We start from the raw sequence: 6,701 nt of genomic DNA, 5'->3' as shown, positions 1-6,701 counted from the left end.
ACTATACAGGCAACATGAGAGACATAGTGCTGCAGAATGCCCTGTCAGTGTCCTTTGGCTCACTGATGGCCATACTGGCCCCATACATTGGTCGTCCTATACATGAGGTAATGACCATGATAGCCAGCTTGGGTGAAGTAGAGGATAGGAGACAAGCAAAAGGGGTCCAAAAGGTGACTAAGACCAAACCCCCAAGAAATGCTCGGGATTTTATCCCAAAGGGACCAAGCAAAACTAGCCATAAGCAGATGTGACTTGACTTGCTTGTAGCAGGGGTTGATAAAAAGAAAATCGACCGGCAGCCAAATGCAGTCCTGTTTGCCTTGTGGCAGCAATTGCACCCTGAACAGCATTTTACTAAACATACGGAAACAGGTAGCAAGGTACTCTCAGTGGATTTAAAGGATTTTTTCGTTGCTCCCGAGGAAGTGGAGGAACTGTTCCAGTTCGATTAGGGAGCAGTCCAAGGTGTTCATCTTTGGGGGGCAGATAAGGATGGAAGGCCTCATGTTGAATTGGCAATATATTGGTCAAGGACAATTGTGCCGTGTGCTTCGGCATTGGTGGATACAAGTGCAGAATGTAGCCTGATATATGGCGATCCAGATAAGTTTCCAGTGGCCACAGTTCATATAGATGGCTATGGAGGACATACTACTGAGGTCAAAGCTGTGTTGTTGCCATTGGGCATAGGAAGATTACCTCCTCGTGTATATACTGTATATATGTATATATATCTCCTGCAGCTGAATACATCTTTGGTATGCATGTACTTTATGCTTTGCACCTATAAACAACAGCTGGAGAGTTTTGGCTGCGAATACGGACAGTGAAGCCTGTGTTACAAGGATATGCTAAACATGACCCATAGGTGTTACCCAAGCCAAGATGTGTGGTTAATGTAAAGCAGTATCGCCTACCAGGAGGACATGCAGAGATAAGTGCCACTATATTGGAATTAGAGAAAGTTGGCATTGTTCGTCCAGCTCAGAGCCCATTTAATGCTCCGGTATGGTCAGTGAAAAAGCCTGATGGTACCTGGAGAATGATTGTAGATTACTGAGAACTGAACAAAGTAGTGCCTCCTTTGCATGCAGCTGTGCCTTCAGTTCACGACTGGATGGATCAGCTGACGACTCAGCTGGGAACTTACCATTATGTGTAGGACCTTGCAAATGCTTTTTTCTCTATTCCAATCTCAGCTAATAGCCAAGATCAGTTTGCCTACATGTGGGAAGGAAGACAGTGGACCTTTCAAGTATTGCCCCAAGGTTATTTGCATAGCGCAACCAACTGTCATTGTTCGGTGGTTGGGGACCTAGCCAAGGGGACTAGACCCAGCATGGTTACAATGTTTCCATACATTGATGACGTGTTACTAACCTCTGATTCTCTTGCAGATTTAACCCAGGCAGCTCCAACGCTCTTAAGTCATTTGGAACAATGTGGGTGGGCCGTGAACACAGCCAAAGTGCAAGGACCTGGGCTGTCAGTCAAATTCCTGGGACTGGTCTGGTCAGGTAAGATGAAGGTCATCCCAGAAGCTGTTATAGATAAGATGTTTCCCCTTGGGTGACAAATACCTGGCCTCCTTGAGTAAAGATAACATGGCCTGGAGCAGATAAGCGCTCTATTCCAGAGGGCACATTTGTATTATCATTATGGCCAGTTATGAGTTCCCCTATACTGTCACATGTAGAACCTACAGATCCAACAGTGTTAACAGATAAAGCATGGTATCATAAGCCAGGTAAGACACCTATTCCTGCAACCATCCTTTCTCAGGATGGTAAACTGGCATGTATCTTACCAGAGGGGCGAGAACTTCCCCTCTTGGTACCAATAACTCTTCTGTCTTTTTGCCCATAGTGTTCTGGCTGCAGGCACTGCACCATAGTCGACTGGGTACGTACATACGTTGGTGTTATCATCTATTGAATATGCATTGAACTTCCCATCAGTATGACTGCTTTCTATCAGGATTCCCATAGAGGATCACACCAATGGTGACTACTAACCAGACATATGTGGCTAATAGTTAAAAGGACAGAACTACAAGCCTTAAGGCATATTGAATGGACAATAGGTTATGTAAATGTAAGGGTCATTTATCCTCGCTAAGGGAACATCACAGAAGATTCTGAATGCTAGACTGTACATGAGGGACCCTGAAGGGGTAGATTGTTGGGAAAGTAGAATAATTTAATCATGCCTCCTCACCTTAGGTCCCCGCATTCTTTGTAAATAAGCTGTGTGGAGGTAGAGTTAGTGAGCATGTGTGGTGCTGCTGCATTGGCTGATATCTGCCTCAGGCGACTGCCCCACATGGCCATGCTCTTGAACCTACGGCTCCAAGGACCATTTTGGCTGGTTACCTAGCTCATAGACCTGCGTGTGAGGGGTCTGGTGACCCGGTCTGGTGACACAGCCTGGTGTGTGAGGGGTCTGGTGACCCAGCCTAGCATATGAAGGGTTTGTGACCCAGTCTGGACAATGGGCTTGAAGGGTCTGTGAGCTCTAGACCCAGCCCCAGCTTGACAATTGGCCCAGTCGGCAGGATTATGGGCAGGTAAAAGTAGCTCGACAATGGGGTTCTAGGAAGAAAATATTTTTGAGAAAAATGAAAATGCAATGAATCACAATAAAAACGAATAAGATAGAAGAAATTACTCAACGGTGACAAGAGATTGCATTGAAGATTAAGATAAAATCAGCTGTCAAGTTCATGGGATAGAAGGATGTAAGGAAAGAGTAATTGTTGTGAGAAATGCTAAACCTCAAATAGAAACCGTAGTATTAAGCTGGACGGACAGCACATTTACCTTCTCTGACAGGCGATGCTGGTCCGGCCTCCCCTGACACCTGCGTGGCCCCCACATTGGGCAGCCTGCTGGACAACCGGCACTGGCACTCCATCCTCATCAAGCTCCTGTGCACGTGTGTCAACTTCACGTGTGGACAAGCACACACATCATTTCCAGGCAAAGGGAGAAGCCAGCTATGTGGATCTTGATTATGAGGTGTGAAAATTACTTTTTAAGTGTTACAGATTTTATCATTGAAATACAGTACAATCCTCTAGAGAAAATACTACTGCACAAAGAAATACCTTTTCCTAGTAATTCGGTATACTGGTGGGATATTTCCTGCAGGTGACTATATCACACAGCAGTAGATATGTACCACCCCAGAGACAGTCCATCCCCTGCAGATGCTGGTGTTCAAATGAGAGTGAGTGGTCACACAGCATTACATTTAGACAGGCTATAGATGCAACAAGCAGCATTTTAAAATGCATCCTTTTGTTCAGTTCTTTTATATTGCGTACGGTGTTCGACTGTGAACCCTGGAGATTTCTTCCTGTTTTAGGAAAATCTTAAACAGACAAAGAGACCTGAATAACTTGGAGGTGTTATTCCAACCTGATTTATTAAGTAATGAGAGCCAAATGCACACAAATCAATATACTGTTTCTTAGGATTTTTAAAGACCTAACAATGCTGGTAACATATTGCCCACCTCTCCACCCTACACTGAAATACAGCATTTGCTCTGACAGTTCTGCTCAGCACATCTAAGGAAGCAAACCGAAAAATGTCAACATTCATTTTGGTATAAACGGCCTCAGCAGAGAAAACCAGCTGAAGATCCTGGTATTGAATGAGCTTTTCAAAGGCTTTATTATTCTAACCTATCAATGTCATGGCAAAGGCCAGCACTCCAGAGTCTGACAACTACAAAGGCTTATAAAGTCCAATGCCATCCCAGGAGGATACATAGTTACATAAGATTTACCATGGAAATAAAGATGCAATATTTTCCATCAATGAATAATGGCTAGCAAATTATAAAAAGGGTATTTAATCTATCTATCTAAATATAAAAACTGATAAATCTGCATCTTAAAACTCCATTTCAAATTAACATGACTGTCAAAATAATGCAAAATAAATCTGAAGACAATTGCCTCTATACCTGTTAATCATAAATGTTTTAGGCAGATAATCAAATCATTAAACAATATTATTTATGTCACTTTTTTCTTTCTAAGATCAGCTTCAGAGGGATTCTGGGACATGGAAAATCAATGGCAGCCCCGCATAAAACTTTCATGGGTATTTTGAAAATCTCTATTACAGTGGAGTGGATATCATTGATTTGCTCAAGAAACACAAACCACAGATTCTCATCGTGGTAAGAAAGTCTAAATTGTGATTTCAAGAGAAAAGACAGGTGCAATTTGTCTCATTAATTCAGTTTTAAAATATGCCTCTTCTGAAAGCAGGGAAGGTACAAGCCATATATACCTTTTAGTTCCTGTTTGATTTAACTTTTTTATATGTATGAAAAAGATGCATAATTTTACAAAGACGTTAAAATATGATCATATAAAGGTAGTTTTATTTTTAATTTTTTGAGGAACCTTCAAAATGTTTTCTGTAGTTGCTGCACCATTTCATACTCTCACCACCAGTATGCAAGGCTTCTCTTTTCTCCACATCCTCTCCAGTACTTGTTATCTTTTGTTTTTTCTTTTCAGATAATAGCCATCCTAACAGGTGTGAGGTTTCAGCTCATAGTTTTTAGTTGCATCCCAGATGATTAGTGATGTCGATCACCTTTTCATATACCTCTTGGCTGCTCGAATGTCTTCTTTGGGGAAATGTCTATTACTTTGCCCATTTTTTAATCGGGTTGTTTTTATGCTATTTCATGTGTGAATTTCTTATGTATTTTGGGTATTAACCCCTTTTCAGATACATGGTTGGCAAGTGTTTTCTCCCAGTCCATAGGTTTCCTTTTCATTCTGTTGATTGTTTCCTTTGCTCTGCAGCAGCATTTTAGTTTGATGAAGTCCCACTATTTTTGCTTTTGTTATATGTGATTTAGTGTCACATCTAAGAAATCACTGCCAAGACCGATGCCATGAAGCTTTCCCCTTCCAAGAGTTTTGCAGTTCCAGGTCTTCTAGGATTTTTACAGTTCTGGGTGAATTTTTGTGTATGGTGTCAGATCGGGTCCAAGTACATTTTTTTGCATGTGAAAATCCAGTTTTTCCGACATGTTTTGTTGAAAAGCCTGTTCTTTTTATATTGTGCATTCTTGGCACCCTTGGTGAGGATCATTTGACTGTATATGCACAGGTTTATTTTTGCATTCTCTATTGTGCTCCTCTGGTTGACATGTCTATCTTTACGACAGTATCATACTGTTTTAATTGGAGTTGCATTAAATTCTTTCCATTAAAACACTTTGATTAAACATAAGTTTGCTCCTGGACCAAGAGAGATATTCTAGAGTTAAAAAATGTCTTCTAGAGCACAATTACAGACCTGGTGGGAAGAGCGAAAGCAGGAGCTCTTGGCTCGCTGCAGCCGCTGCAAACCATGGGAACGCGCCACAGGCCACCGTCGTGCCGGGCACTTGCAGGAGGCTTCAGCTGGGTGGTCACCAACTGATTCAACCAGTTGTTTGATGACCAATCGGGCAAACCCTCTGAAGTGCTGAAGGCAGCAGAGAACAAGAAAAAAGAACCCAGCGGGGGCAGCCTTGGGTGCCCGGGGCCAAGAGTGCAGCCCAGGCCGCTCCCAGACCGGCTCCGCCGTGCAGCAAGGGCTGCATGAGAGTCCCAGAAAGACTCAGGGACTGCTGTCCCCAGCATCAGCTGGTTGACCCAAAAGAGCAGACACAGCACCCGTGGTGCTTAGGAAGGGAGGAACAGCACATATGGAGGAAGACCTGCTCAAGGCTGCAGGGTGAAGAAAAGCCATTGATGGAGGATCACAAAGGCCACCACCTCGTGAAGGAAGATTCAAAAAGCCACTTGAAGAAAAAGGTGATGGAGGCAAATTTTCAGCTGATGGACCAATGATTGTCCAACCTATCCGAGGCCGTGCGCGTGGGGTGGGCCGAGGAGACGGATTTGAGTCTCTGGCAGATGTGACTTTGACAGGTGCAGTGGCGGTGACAGACCTTCGTGTTCCCATCACAGTGTCCTGGAGCACGAGGACAGACGTCACTAAGGACACACCTAAAGGTGAAGAACATCCAGTGGCAGACACTGAAAGTAAGGAGAACGGAGCTGAAGAGGTGGAGGAAGAGGGTCCAGAAGAGGTGGCTTTGGATGAGCGGAAGCCTATGCGAGCGGAGGACCGGGTGAAAATAGAATTTAACAACCGAAAACCAAATGGCAGTGCTGATGGGCCATGGACAAGGGATTTGTTCTTCATAAGTCAAAAAGCAAAGAGGCTCATGCTGAAGGTTCAGTTACGTGCCACCATTTCCTGGAGCCAGCAAATGACATAACAGCTCAGTTGGAGATCAATTTTAGATACCTTGGCCTCCCAGGACGTGGTGGCAGGAGAGGACGAGGTGGATGTGGACGTGGTGGATGTCCAAACCGTGGCAACTGACTGGTGAGTCAAGTGCTTCTGCTCCTGATATGGGTGACCCAGAGGCATTCCCAGCTCTGGCTTAACTGGATGCCGTAAGACAACCTGGCTCCTTTGTGGACCCTCCTGTTCAAAGCTTTTGCTTGCTTAAGAATCCCAAACAACTAAGAATTTTTTTTTTTTTTTTAAGAAAAACACTGTCATTCATACTACTCACACTTGAAGACTGAATTTGATCTGTTTTGAAAATGAGCTTCTCTTGCTACACAGGAGTAACAAATATGGTGGTCAGTTTTGTGTTTAGAAATG

The 6,701-nt window shown here is 43.6% G+C and overlaps 1 pseudogene; it reads left to right on the top strand.

Moving 5' to 3' along the window:
- The first annotated feature begins 5,387 nt into the window (after window positions 1-5,387).
- On the top strand, window positions 5,388-6,478 carry LOC134364831 (SERPINE1 mRNA-binding protein 1-like; annotated as a pseudogene).
- Window positions 6,479-6,701: the final 223 nt, after the last annotated feature.

The sequence above is a fragment of the Cynocephalus volans genome, chromosome 1 (genome assembly GCF_027409185.1).
Source record: "Cynocephalus volans isolate mCynVol1 chromosome 1, mCynVol1.pri, whole genome shotgun sequence".
Lineage (NCBI taxonomy): Eukaryota > Metazoa > Chordata > Mammalia > Dermoptera > Cynocephalidae > Cynocephalus > Cynocephalus volans.
The sequence above is the reverse complement of the archived record's forward strand: the minus strand, read 5'-3'. Positions and strand labels throughout refer to the sequence as shown.